Below are 16,383 nucleotides of genomic sequence, written 5' to 3' on the forward strand. Positions count from 1 at the left end.
TTGCATACATTATGTGCTTCATATAATTTTTTTTACATTCCTGACAAGGTTTTGTGTCCATTTAGTTGGTGTTGACTGGACAGTGAACAATCTGCCAAATTTATCAACCAGCATAAACCACTATGATAAATCTGCCGCATTTAGACAATCTCGGCTTTTTGTAAACTTTCAAAGCTGGTTTATGGGCAGAAACCTGCCGGTGAAAATGCACCTTAGTCTCCAGGATGAGCAGCATTGTACGTGGTGACAGGTCATATTAGTGAGGGAGTCCAGGCGGATATCTGCCGGTTCAATGACCGCTCATCCCTCTGCTGCTTCGCCTCTATGGCCTCCTTAACCGTAGGGTCACTCAGCATTATGGTGGGATCACTCCCAGCAGCTCCTACAATTACCTGGCTGTAACTCCCTAATGTTGGTCTGTACATTATATAAAGTTTTCTGTTTTTCTCCAGTTCTTCTCCTATAACTTTTCCTCCTGCTCCTCAATCAAGATTCATAAGTGTTTGTCCTTTTTTTCTTGGTATTTTACGATAGTAAAGACGAAGCTGTGATGTCATGAATGGGATACAAAGCCTGTGTGTATAAAGCCAGAGATGACCCACTTCCAGTTGCCCCGGGCCCTTCTTCCCTCCCCACAGCCAAAATGATTCATAACCAGTGTTAATGAGCGAACAGAACGGACCCATTGATATCAGGGCCGGGAGCCGCGGCGTAAAATGCAGCAGGCAGAAGTGAGGGGGCTGGACATTACACCAAGAAGAGGAGAAGAATGGAGACCCTCAGAGATGGAGATGTGTGTCTTATGAAGTCATGTGCAGCTGGGTGAATCTACAGGGAATGGTCGGCTCCGTCACGTTAACTCCTATAGACCCTGGAACTTCACTGTCCGCTGGCTCCCTGCAGCTTATTCATGAAGATGTCCCTCCCGGGGAACTTCACTGTCCGCTGGCTCCCTGCAGCTTATTCCTGAAGATGTCCCTCCCGGGGAACTTCACTGTCCGCTGGCTCCCTGCAGCTTATTCCTGAAGATGTCCCTCCCGGGGAACTTCACTGTCCGCTGGCTTCCTGCAGCTTATTCCTGAAGATGTCCCTCCTGGGGAACTTCACTGTCCGCTGGCTCCCTGCAGCTTATTCATGAAGATGTCCCTCCCGGGGAACTTCACTGTCCGCTGGCTCCCTGCAGCTTATTCATGAAGATGTCCTTCCTGGGGAACTTCACTGTCCGCTGGCTCCCTGCAGCTTATTCATGAAGATGTCCCTCCCGGGGAACTTCACTGTCCGCTGGCTCCCTGCAGCTTATTCCTGAAGATGTCCCTCCCGGGGTTAACCTCAAGAGTCCAGGACTCTTCTTGAGCTCAATCTGCTGGTACATAGCAGTGTATACTGATTTATGGAGCAGCTCATTTCCCATTGCTTCAGTGAGTCTTTGGCTTGAAAATGTGAAGTGTAAATACAATGAGTGACATAGATCTGCAGATCTTAGCAAATATCTCAATACTCCTCCGAAACAAAAGAAAGCTGGACGCTGACAAAAAAATCAGAAAATGCAAATTCACTAATTAATACAAATGTAGGCCTGGGTATATCTGTTCCTGGGTGACAACCAATATGGTTGTCATTACGGCTCCTGCAGAAGTCGCATGAGCCAAGTCTGCTTCCACAAGGATGGGGGATGGGTAGCCAGCTTTATCAATTATTTAGGGTATAATTGTAAAAATATGAGAAAGTTTGATGAATTTTCCTTTGGAATCTGCGCTCTCATACATGGAAAGACAAAAAAACATAAGAAACATCTATATAAACTAATAAGCAACTTCACAAAAGAGGAAAAAGCTTATCAGGGCATGATGGAAGTAGTAAGTTCACAACCCTTGCAGATTGTGGCTGACAAGGCATGCTGGGAGTAGTAGTTTCAGGACCATTGGAGAGCGGAGGTTGGAGTAGATGTTGGTACCGTACAGCCATGAGTAAAGTATTTAGGAGGCTGAGACCCTCCAGTGCCCGCCAGGAGATGCTGGGAATACAATCATTTACATATTTCCCACTGCGTCTAAAGGAAGAGAGCGGAGATCTGGAAAAGTCAGAAAAGGAATTGGCCGAGTTATAAATAGGATAAAAGGAAAGGAGAAAATTCCGAGTATTTGGCAGGAGCCTGAATGAATGACTGTGAATGAGTGTGGAGCGTATGAATGAGTCCGAGTGGCCCCGTGTCCTGTGTGTCAGTCTATGACTAAATACTATCTGCGTGCTAAGGCCCAGGGTGGGCTCTCGCTGACGATCGGGGGATGCGCAATACTTGGCCTATTACATAGAGGACGAGCCGCGTGTCCTACCTCTGACTGCGTGTGTAGCGACAGCATTTCAATAAAGCCCCCCCGGGAGGAAGGACGGAGGGCTCCCAGCGCTTCTACTGCAACTAAAAATATAGAAAATGATACATACTGTACATCTGAACCATATCTTAGTGCAGCGACGCATCATTAGACCAATGCACTTCAGCGCTGACGATGTAAATCTGACATTTGGTATCACAAATAAGAGTTATTGCACCTATTTAATTGAAATGGCACTTTTAAGGGGCTCTTGTTTTATTTTACATACATTTATTTTTGGCTAAAATCAATTTCCCTATTGACTTCAGTATAAATGTTGCAGAGGTGGTGTTCTACATCCTCGATGTATCAGTGATGGGTCAGCGCGCGCGGCCGGGTCGGTGACCATTACTGCTCTTCTTCCTCAGCCGATTTATGAGCAGATAGAAGTCGACTTCTGATTGGGTAATAAATCAGCGCGGAATAGGAGATAAAAGTTACAATTCATCAGTGACCTCATTCTCTGATAACTCATTTTGCAGTCTGCTATGTAGAACGATACATAAGATACAGAAGACAAAGTGTTTTATCAAACCCTATTAAGTAATTATTTTTAGCCAAAAAAGACATGCATTTATTTATAAAAATGGTCTTGAAGTTACCCATGATGTCTAGGGTTCCCATGTATCACAAGCACTAAGAGATTATTACTGATGTATACAGCGCAGCGACTTGCGTGAGCCCCCGTTATAACACGTTACACGGATAGGACCTTACAATAAACTGACCTGCCCCTCTCTTGGGCCTTGGTCTACAGTGAGCTCAGGTAGGTGGGATCCTGCGTATTCTGCAGCATTTTATAGCACACGGTCTATCATGACGACTGTGGACATTACACATCAGTGTTTGACGCCCCACACACACAACCGATGAAGTGTCCCGTACAGATGTTTTATCACTTCTACAGCCCAATATATCGTCTCCAGGAACATCCAGAGCTGTCTTCAAAATTCTGCAGGTTGTCCTTGGAAACAGACAACCTCTCTCCACCGTCCTTGTCCATGACCCCACATGCACAGGAACATTATAGTGTTGGATCTGTTCCGACTGCTGAGTAAATTGCAGTTCTTTGCCCTGTAAGTGTTGTCAGAGGGACATTATATAGATGGGGTTTGGTGTGCTGGGTGCTACCAAGTATTTGCAGTTTTCGGTCCTGCAGATTGTCCTTGGAAACAGACAACCTCTCTCCACCGTCCTTGTCCGTGACCCCATATGCACAGGAACATTATAGTGTTGGTTTTCGAGGTGTGACTGAAGGATCTGTTCCGACTGCTGAGTAAATTGCAGTTCTTTGCCCTGTAAGTGTTGTCAGAGGGACATTATATAGATGGGGTTTGGTGTGCGAGGTGCTACCAAGTATTCGCAGTTTTCGGTCCTGCAGGTTGTCACAGGGTCAGGTTGTAGAAACGCGGCTCAGACAGTGACAAGTTCACAACTCTCACAGCAGACGTAGAGATATGAGTAAAACTGAAATCTGCTTTTATAGCGGAAGAACTGAGTCACCGGCCACAAATACTGCGATGAGCCCAACGTCAATGCACAGACAATAACTCCCATCAGGTTACCACATGAAGCCTCATCCACTGCACCAGAGGATGGATACATGGCGCTGTTAATTATATCTTTATAACTGTGTCTCATCCATGTTAATAAATGCTGAGCTCTCGCCCTGGAAATCTGGGGTTGTACCATTTACATGCCACTATGGGTGACACATGACAGCAGCCACTAATAGTGGCCACACAGAGCCGTCACACAAGGCATCAGACACTAATAGTGGCCACACAGAGCCATCACACAAGGCATCAGACACTAATAGTGGCCACACAGAGCCATCACACAAGGCATCAGACACTAATAGTGGCCACACAGAGCATCACACAAGGCATCAGCCACAAATAGTGGCCACACAGAGCCATCACACAAGGCATCAGCCACTAATAGTGGCCACACAGAGCCATCACACAAGGCATCAGCCACTAATAGTGGCCACACAGAGCCATCACACAAGGCATCAGCCACTAATAGTGGCCACACAGAGCCATCACACAAGGCATCAGCCACGAATGGTGGCCATACAGAGCCATCACACAAGGCATCAGCCACTAATAGTGGCCACACAGAGCAATCACACAAGGCATCAGCCACGAATAGTGGCCATACAGAGCCATCACACAAGGCATCAGCCACTAATAGTGGCCACACAGAGCCATCACACAAGGCATCAGCCACTAATAGTGGCCACACAGAGCCGTCACACAAGGCATCAGCCACTAATAGTGGTCACACAAAGCCGTCACACAAGGCATCAGCCACTAATAGTGGCCACACAGAGCCATCACACAAGGCATCAGCCACTAATAGTGGCCACACAGAGCCATCACACAAGGCATCAGCCACTAATAGTGGTCACACAAAGCCGTCACACAAGGCATCAGCCACTAATAGTGGTCACACAGAGCCATCACACAAGGCATCAGCCACCAATAGTGGCCACACAGAGCCATGACACAAGGTATCAGCCACTAATAGTGGCCACACAGAGCCATCACACAAGGCATCAGACACTAATAGTGGCCACACAGAGCATAAAACAAGGCATCAGCCACTAATAGTGGCCACACAGAGCATCACACAAGGCAGCAGCCACTAATAGTGGCCACACAGAGCCATCACACAAGGCAGCAGCCACTAATAGTGGCCACACAGAGCATCACACAAGGCAGCAGACACTAATAGTGGCCACACAAAGCATCACACAAGACATTAGACACTAATAGTGGCCACACAGAGCCATCACACAAGACATCAGACACTAATAGTGGCCACACAGAGCCATCACACAAGGCATCAGACACTAATAGTGGCCACACAGAGCATCACACAAGACATCAGACACTAATAGTGGCCACACAGAGCCATCACACAAGGCAGCAGCCACTAATAGTGGCCACACAGAGCCACCACACAAGGCATAAGCCACTAATAGTGGCCACACAGAGCCACCACACAAGGCATAAGCCACTAATAGTGGCCACACAGAGCCACCACACAAGGCAGCAGACACTAATAGTGGTTACACAGAGCCATCACACAAGGCAGCAGCCACTAATAGTGGCCACACAGAGCCATCACACAAGGTATCAGACACTAATAGTGGCCACAAAGAGCCATCACACAAGGCAGCAGGCACTAATAGTGGCCACAAAGAGTCATCACACAAGGCATCAGCCACTAATAGTGGCCACACAGAGGCATCACACAATGCATCAGACATTAATAGTGGCCACAAAGAGCCATCACACAAGGCAGCAGGCACTAATAGTGGCCACACAGAGCCATCACACAAGGCAGCAGGCACTAATAGTGGCCACACAGAGCCATCACACAAGGCATCAGACACTAATAGTGGCCACACAGAGCCATCACACAAGGCAGCAGGCACTAATAGTGGTCACACAGAGCCATCACACAATGCATCAGACACTAATAGTGGCCACACAGAGCCATCACACAAGGCATCAGACACTAATAGTGGCCACACAGAGCCGTCACAGAAGGCAGCAGCCACTAATAGTGGCCACAAAGAGCCATCACACAAGGCAGCAGGCACTAATAGTGGCCACACAGAGCCATCACACAATGCATCAGACACTAATAGTGGCCACACAGAGCCATCACACAAGGCATCAGCCACTAATAGTGGCCACACAGTGTCACCACACAAGGCAGCAGCCACTAATAGTGGCCACACAGAGCCATCACACAAGGCATCAGACGCTAATAGTGGCCACACAGAGCCATCACAAAAGGCATCAGACACTAATAGTGGCCACACAGAGCCATCACACAAGGCAGCAGCCACTAATAGTGGCCACACAGAGCCATCACACAAGGCATCAGACGCTAATAGTGGCCACACAGAGCCATCACACAAGGCATCAGCCAGTAATAGTGGCCACACAGAGCATCACACAAGGCATCAGCCTCTAATAGTGGCCACACAGAGCCGTCACACAAGGCAGCAGCCTCTAACAGTGGCCACACAGAGCCATCACACAAGGCATCAGATACTAATAGTGGCCATACAGAGCCGTCATACAAGGCATCAGACACTAATAGTGGCCACAAAGAGCATCACACAAGGCAGCAGGCACTAATAGTGGCCACACAGAGCATCACACAAGGCATCAGCCACTAATAGTGGCCACACAGAGCATCACACAAGGCAGCAGACACTAATAGTGGCCACACAGAGCCACCACACAAGGCATCAGACACTAATAGTGGCCACACAGAGCCATCACACAAGGCAGCAGCCACTAATAGTGGCCACACAGAGCCGTCACACAAGGCAGCAGCCACTAATAGTGGCCACAGAGAGCCATCACACAAGGCATCAGATACTAATAGTGGCCACACAGAGCCACCACACAAGGCATCAGACACTAATAGTGGCCACAAAGATCATCACACAAGGCAGCAGGCACTAATAGTGGCCACACAGAGCCGTCACACAAGGCAGCAGCCACTAATAGTGGCCACACAGAGCCATCACACAAGGCAGCAGCCAGTAATAGTGGCCACACAGAGCCGTCACACAAGGCAGCAGCCACTAATAGTGGCCACACAGAGCCATCACACAAGGCAGCAGCCTCTAATAGTAGCCACACAGAGCCATCACACAAGGCATCAGATACTAATAGTGGCCACACAGAGCCACCACACAAGGCATCAGATACTAATAGTGGCCACAAAGAGCATCACACAAGGCAGCAGGCACTAATAGTGGCCACACAGAGCCGTCACACAAGGCAGCAGCCACTAATAATGGCCACACAGAGCCATCACACAAGGCAGCAGCCATAATAGTGGCCACACAGAGCCGTCACACAAGGCAGCAGCCACTAATAGTGGCCACACAGAGCCATCACACAAGGCAGCAGCCACTAATAGTGGCCACACAGAGCCGTCACACAAGGCAGCAGCCACTAATAGTGGCCACACAGAGCCACCACACAAGGCATCACACACTAATAGTGGCCACACAGAGCAAAACAAAAGGGAGCAGACACTAATAGTGGCCACAAAGAGCCGTCACAAAAGGCAGCAGCCACTAATAGTGGCCACACAGAGCATCACACAAGGCAGCAGACACTAATAGTGGCCACACAGAGCCACCACACAAGGCATCAGACACTAATAGTGGCCACACAGAGCCATCAGACACTAATAGTGGCCACACAGAGCCATCACACAAGGCATCAGCCTCTAATAGTGGCCACACAGAGCCATCACACAAGGCATCAGACACTAATAGTGGCCACACAGAGCCATCACACAAGGCAGCAGCCACTAATAGTGGCCACACAGAGCCATCACACAAGGCAGCAGACGCTAATAGTGGCCACACAGAGCATCACACAAGGCATCAGCCACTAATAGTGGCCACACAGAGCTATCACACAAGGCATCAGCCACTAATAGTGGCCACACAGAGCATCACACAAGGCATCAGTCTCTAATAGTGGCCACAAAGAGCCATCACACAAGGCATCAGACACTAATAGTGGCCACACAGAGCCACCACACAAGGCATCAGACACTAATAGTGGCCACACAGAGCCATCACACAAGGCATCAGACACTAATAGTGGCCACACAGAGCCATCACACAAGGCAGTAGACACTAATAGTGGCCACACAGAGCATCACACAAGGCATCAGCCTCTAATAGTGGCCACACAGAGCCATCACACAAGGCATCAGCCACTAATAGTGGCCACACAGAGCCATCACACAAGGCAGCAGCCACTAATAGTGGCCACACAGAGCCATCACACAAGGCATAAGCCACTAATAGTGGCCACACAGAGGCATCACACAAGGCAGCAGGCACTAATAGTGGCCACACAGAGCCATCACACAAGGCATCAGATACTAATAATGGCCACACAGAGCCACCACACAAGGCATCAGACACTAATAGTGGCCACACAGAGCCATCACACAAGGCAGCAGCCACCAATAGTGGCCACACAGAGCCATCACACAAGGCATCAGACACTAATAGTGGCCACACAGAGCATCACACAAGGCAGCAGACACTAATAGTGGCCACACAGAGCATCACACAAGGCAGCAGACGCTAATAGTGGCCACACAGAGCATCACACAAGGCAGCAGCCACTAATAGTGGCCACACAGAGCCGTCACACAAGGCATCAGACACTAATAGTGGCCACACAGAGCCGTCACACAAGGCAGCAGCCACCAATAGTGGCCACACAGCATCACACAAGGCATCAGACACTAATAGTGGCCACACAGAGCCATCACACAAGGCATCAGACACTAATAGTGGCCACACAGAGCCATCACACAAGGCAGCAGCCACTAATAGTGGCCACACAAAGCCACCACACAAGGCATCAGACACCAATAGTGGCCACACAGAGCCACCACACAAGGCATCAGACACTAATAGTAGCCACACAGAGCATCACACAAGGCAGCAGCCACTAATAGTGGCCACACAGAGCCACCACACAAGGCATCAGACACTAATAGTGGCCACACAGAGCATCACACAAGGCAGCAGACACTAATATTGGCCACACAGAGCATCACACAAGGCAGCAGACACTAATAGTGGCCACACAGAGCCACCACACAAGGCATCAGACACTAATAGTGGCCACACAGAGTCATCACAGAAGGCATCAGACACTAATAGTGGCCACACAGAGCCATCACACAAGGCAGCAGACACTAATAGTGGCCACACAGAGCCATCACACAAGGCATCAGCCTCTAATAGTGGCCACACAGAGCCATCACACAAGGCATCAGACACTAATAGTGGCCACACAGAGCCATCACACAAGGCAGCAGCCACTAATAGTGGCCACACAGAGCCATCACACAAGGCAGCAGACGCTAATAGTGGCCACACAGAGCATCACACAAGGCATCAGCCACTAATAGTGGCCACACAGAGCCATCACACAAGGCATCAGCCACTAATAGTGGCCACACAGAGCATCACACAAGGCATCAGCCTCTAATAGTGGCCACAAAGAGCCATCACACAAGCCATCAGACACTAATAGTGGCCACACAGAGCCATCACACAAGGCAGCAGACACTAAGAGTGGCCACACAGAGCATCACACAAGGCATCAGCCTCTAATAGTGGCCACACAGAGCCATCACACAAGGCATCAGCCACTAATAGTGGCCACACAGAGCCATCACACAAGGCAGCAGACACTAATAGCGGCCATACAGAGCATCACACAAGGGATCAGCCTCTAATAGTGGCCACACAGAGCCATCACACAAGGTAGCAGCCACTAATAGTGGCCACACAGAGCCATCACACAAGGCATCAGACAATAATAGTGGCCACACATAGCCATCACACAAGGCATAAGCCACTAATAGTGGCCACGCAGAGCCATCACACAAGGCAGCAGCCACTAATAGTGGCCACACAGAGCCATCACACAAGGCATAAGCCACTAATAGTGGCCACACAGAGGCATCACACAAGGCAGCAGGCATTAATAGTGGCCACACAGAGCCATCACACAAGGCATCAGATACTAATAGTGGCCACACAGAGCCACCACACAAGGCATCAGACACTAATAGTGGCCACACAGAGCCATCACACAAGGCAGCAGCCACCAATAGTGGCCACACAGAGCCATCACACAAGGCATCAGACACTAATAGTGGCCACACAGAGCATCACACAAGGCAGCAGCCACTAATAGTGGCCACACAGAGCCGTCACACAAGGCATCAGACACTAATAGTGGCCACACAGAGCCGTCACACAAGGCAGCAGCCACCAATAGTGGCCACACAGAGCATCACACAAGGCATCAGACACTAATAGTGGCCACACAGAGCCATCACACAAGGCATCAGACACTAATAGTGGCCACACAGAGCCATCACACAAGGCAGCAGCCACTAATAGTGGCCACACAGAGCCACCACACAAGGCATCAGACACCAATAGTGGCCACACAGAGCCATCACACAAGGCAGCAGCCACTAATAGTGGCCACACAGAGCATCACACAAGGCAGCAGCCACTAATAGTGGCCACACAGAGCCACCACACAAGGCATCAGACACTAATAGTGGCCACACAGAGCATCACACAAGGCATCAGCCACTAATAGTGGCCACACAGAGCATCACACAAGGCATAAGCCACTAATAGTGGCCACACAGAGCCGTCACACAAGGCAGCAGCCACTAATAGTGGCCACACAGAGCATCACACAAGGCAGCAGACACTAATAGTGGCCACACAGAGCCATCACACAAGGCATCAGACACTAATAGTGGCCACACAGAGCATCACACAAGGCAGCAGCCACTAATAGTGGCCACACAGAGCATCACACAAGGCAGCAGACACTAATAGTGGCCACACAGAGCATCACACAAGGCATAAGCCACTAATAGTGGCCACACAGAGCCGTCACACAAGGCAGCAGCCACTAATAGTGGCCACACAGAGCCGTCACACAAGGCAGCAGCCACTAATAGTGGCCACACAGAGCCATCACACAAGGCAGCAGCCACCAATAGTGGCCACACAGAGCATCACAAGGCATCAAACACTAATAGTGGCCACACAGAGCCATCACACAAGGCATCAGACACTAATAGTGGCCACACAGAGCCGTCACACAAGGCAGCAGCCACTAATAGTGGCCACACAGAGCCACCACACAAGGCATCAGACACTAATAGTGGCCACACAGAGCATCACACAAGGCAGCAGCCACTAATAGTGGCCACACAGAGCCGTCACACAAGGCAGCAGCCACTAATAGTGGCCACACAGAGCCACCACACAAGGCAGCAGCCACTAATAGTGGCCACACAGAGCATCACACAAGGCAGCAGCCACTAATAGTGGCCACACAGAGCATCTCACAAGGCATCAGACACTAATAGTGGCCACACAGAGCATCACACAAGGCAGCAGCCACTAATAGTGGCCACACAGAGCATCACACAAGGCAGCAGCCACTAATAGTGGCCACACAGAGCATCACACAAGGTAGCAGCCACTAATAGTGGCCACACAGAGCATCACACAAGGCATCAGCCACTAATAGTGGCCACACAGAGCCACCACACAAGGCAGCAGCCACTAATAGTGGCCACACAGAGCCACCACACAAGGCAGCAGCCACTAATAGTGGCCACACAGAGCATCACACAAGGCATCAGACACTAATAGTGGCCACACAGAGCCACCACACAAGGCAGCAGACACTAATAGTGGCCACACAGAGCCACCACACAAGGCAGCAGACACTAATTGTGGCCACACAGAGCCACCACACAAGGCAGCAGCCACTAATAGTGGCCACATAGAGCATCACACAAGGCATCAGACACTAATAGTGGCCACACAGAGCCACCACACAAGGCAGCAGCCACTAATAGTGGCCACACAGAGCCATCACACAAGGCATCAGACATTAATAGTGACCACACAGAGCCATCACACAAGGCATCAGACACTAATAGTGGCCACACAGAGCCACCACACAAGGCATCAGCCACTAATAGTGGCCACACAGAGCCACCACACAAGGCAGCAGACACTAATAGTGGCCACACAGAGCCACCACACAAGGCAGCAGCCACTAATATTGGCCACACAGAGCCACCACACAAGGCAGCAGCCACTAATAGTGGCCACACAGAGCCATCACACAAGGCATAAGCCACTAATAGTGGCCACACAGAGCCATCACACAAGGCATCAGACATTAATAGTGACCACACAGAGCCATCACACAAGGCATCAGACACTAATAGTGGCCACACAGAGCCATCACACAAGGCATCAGACATTAATAGTGACCACACAGAGCCATCACACAAGGCATAAGCCACTAATAGTGACCACACAGAGCCATCACACAAGGCATCAGATACTAATAGTGGCCACACAGAGCCATCACACAAGGCATCAGACACTAATAGTGGCCACACAGAGCCATCACACAAGACAGCAGCCAGTAATAGTGGCCACACAGAGCCATCACACAAGGCATCAGACACTAATAGTGGCCACACAGAGCCATCACACAAGGCATCAGACACTAATAGTGGCCACACAGAGCCATCACACAAGGCATCAGACATTAATAGTGGCCACACAGAGCCATCACACAAGGCATAAGCCACTAATAGTGGCCACACAGAGCCATCACACAAGGCATCAGACACTAATAGTGGCCACACAGAGCCATCACACAAGGCATCAGACACTAATAGTGGCCACACAGAGCCATCACACAAGGCATCAGCCACTAATAATGGCCACACAGAGCCATCACACAAGGCATCAGACACTAATAGTGGCCACACAGAGCCATCACACAAGGCATCAGCCACTAATAATGGCCACACAGAGCCATCACACAAGGCATCAGACATTAATAGTGACCACACAGAGCCATCACACAAGGCATCAGCCACTAATAGTGGCCACACAGAGCCATCACACAAGGCATCAGACACTAATAGTGGCCACACAGAGCCATCACACAAGGCATCAGACATTAATAGTGACCACACATAGCCACCACACAAGGCATCAGCCACTAATAGTGGCCACAAAGAGCCACCACACAAGGCATCAGCCACTAATAGTGGCCACACAGAGCCACCACACAAGGCAGCAGACACTAATAGTGGCCACACAGAGCCATCACACAAGGCATCAGACACTAATAGTGGCCACACAGAGCCACCACACAAGGCATCAGCCACTAATAGTGGCCACACAGAGTCACCACACAAGGCAGCAGCCACTAATATTGGCCACACAGAGCCACCACAGAAGGCAGCAGCCACTAATAGTGGCCACACAGAGCATCACACAAGGCATAAGCCACTAATAGTGGCCACATAGAGCCATCACACAAGGCATCAGACACTAATAGTGGCCACACAGAGCCATCACACAAGGCATCAGACATTAATAGTGACCACACAGAGCCATCACACAAGGCATCAGACACTAATAGTGGCCACACAGAGCCATCACACAAGGCATCAGACACTAATAGTGGCCACACAGAGCCATCACACAAGGCATCAGACATTAATAGTGACCACACAGAGCCATCACACAAGGCATAAGCCACTAATAGTGGCCACACAGAGCCATCACACAAGGCATCAGACATTAATAGTGACCACACAGAGCCATCACACAAGGCATCAGACACTAATAGTGGCCACACAGAGCCATCACACAAGGCATCAGACATTAATAGTGACCACACAGAGCCATCACACAAGGCATAAGCCACTAATAGTGACCACACAGAGCCATCACACAAGGCATCAGACACTAATAGTGGCCACACAGAGCCATCACACAAGGCATCAGACACTAATAGTGGCCACACAGAGCCATCACACAAGACAGCAGCCAGTAATAGTGGCCACACAGAGCCATCACACAAGGCATCAGACACTAATAGTGGCCACACAGAGCCATCACACAAGGCATCAGACACTAATAGTGGCCACACAGAGCCATCACACAAGGCATCAGACATTAATAGTGGCCACACAGAGCCATCACACAAGGCATAAGCCACTAATAGTGGCCACACAGAGCCATCACACAAGGCATCAGACACTAATAGTGGCCACACAGAGCCATCACACAAGGCATCAGACACTAATAGTGGCCACACAGAGCCATCACACAAGGCATCAGCCACTAATAATGGCCACACAGAGCCGTCACACAAGGCATCAGACACTAATAGTGGCCACACAGAGCCACCACACAAGGCATCAGACATTAATAGTGACCACACAGAGCCATCACACAAGGCATCAGCCACTAATAGTGGCCACACAGAGCCATCACACAAGGCATCAGACACTAATAGTGGCCACACAGAGCCATCACACAAGGCATCAGCCACTAATAATGGCCACACAGAGCCATCACACAAGGCATCAGACATTAATAGTGACCACACAGAGCCATCACACAAGGCATCAGCCACTAATAGTGGCCACACAGAGCCATCACACAAGGCATCAGACACTAATAGTGGCCACACAGAGCCATCACACAAGGCAGCAGCCACTAATAGTGGCCACACAGAGCCATCACACAAGGCATAAGCCACTAATAGTGGCCACAAAGAGCCATCACACAAGGCAGCAGACATTAATAGTGGCCACACAGAGCCATCACACAAGGCAGCAGCCACTAATAGTGGCCACACAGAGCCACCACACAAGGCAGCAGCCACTAATAGTGGCCACACAGAGCCATCACACAAGGCATCAGCCACTAATAATGGCCACACAGAGCCATCACACAAGGCATCAGACATTAATAGTGACCACACAGAGCCATCACACAAGGCATCAGCCACTAATAATGGCCACACAGAGCCATCACACAAGGCATCAGACATTAATAGTGACCACACAGAGCCGTCACACAAGGCATCAGACACTAATAGTGGCCACACAGAGCCATCACACAAGGCATCAGCCACTAATAATGGCCACACAGAGCCATCACACAAGGCATCAGACATTAATAGTGACCACACAGAGCCATCACACAAGGCATCAGCCACTAATAATGGCCACACAGAGCCATCACACAAGGCATCAGACATTAATAGTGACCACACAGAGCCGTCACACAAGGCATCAGACACTAATAGTGGCCACACAGAGCCATCACACAAGGCATCAGACATTAATAGTGGCCACACAGAGCCATCACACAAGGCATCAGACATTAATAGTGACCACACAGAGCCGTCACACAAGGCATCAGACACTAATAGTGGCCACACAGAGCCATCACACAAGGCATCAGACACTAATAGTGGCCACACAGAGCCATCACACAAGGCATCAGCCACTAATAATGGCCACACAGAGCCATCACACAAGGCATCAGACATTAATAGTGACCACACAGAGCCGTCACACAAGGCATCAGACACTAATAGTGGCCACACAGAGCCATCACACAAGGCATCAGACACTAATAGTGGCCACACAGAGCCATCACACAAGGCATCAGCCACTAATAATGGCCACACAGAGCCATCACACAAGGCATCAGACATTAATAGTGACCACACAGAGCCGTCACACAAGGCATCAGACACTAATAGTGGCCACACAGAGCCATCACACAAGGCATCAGACATTAATAGTGACCACACAGAGCCATCACACAAGGCATCAGACACTAATAGTGGCCACACAGAGCCATCACACAAGGCAGCAGCCACTAATAGTGGCCACACAGAGCCGTCACACAAGGCAGCAGACATTAATAGTGGCCACACAGAGCCATCACACAAGGCAGCAGCCACTAATAGTGGCCACACAGAGCCATCACACAAGGCATAAGCCACTAATAGTGGCCACAAAGAGCCATCACACAAGGCAGCAGACATTAATAGTGGCCACACAGAGCCATCACACAAGGCAGCAGCCACTAATAGTGGCCACACAGAGCCATCACACAAGGCAGCAGACATTAATAGTGGCCACACAGAGCCACCACACAAGGCATCAGACACTAATAGTGGTCACACAAAGCCATCACACAAGGCATCAGCCACTAATAGTGGCCACAAAGAGCCATCACACAAGGCAGCAGACATTAATAGTGGCCACACAGAGCCACCACACAAGGCAGCAGCCACTAATAGTGGCCACACAGAGCCATCACACAAGGCATCAGACACTAATAGTGGCCACACAGAGCCATCACACAAGGCAATTATTTGGCTAAAAGACCTTGTTAAAAGATCTTCAGACCCCCCAGGACAACACTTCATGCTCCTGTACCTTGGCAGTGTTGTCTTAGGGCCCAGGACTCCAAATAAGTAAAAGGAATCGTTTAGTATTTCTTAAAATGAATCTATTAAATAATAAATCAGGGATGAAATCATAG

General features: G+C 49.8%; 1 protein-coding gene across 2 annotated transcripts in view; it reads right to left on the bottom strand.

The window, feature by feature from the left end:
* Positions 1–16,383, bottom strand: part of ETS1 (ETS proto-oncogene 1, transcription factor) — a 273,539-nt gene that overhangs the window by 216,478 nt on the left and 40,678 nt on the right. The window lies entirely within an intron of this gene.

Source organism: Phyllobates terribilis, unplaced genomic scaffold, assembly GCF_046119375.1.
Source record: "Phyllobates terribilis strain yellow unplaced genomic scaffold, ASM4611937v1 Scaffold_12__6_contigs__length_324123572, whole genome shotgun sequence".
NCBI classification, from domain to species: Eukaryota; Metazoa; Chordata; class Amphibia; order Anura; family Dendrobatidae; genus Phyllobates; species Phyllobates terribilis.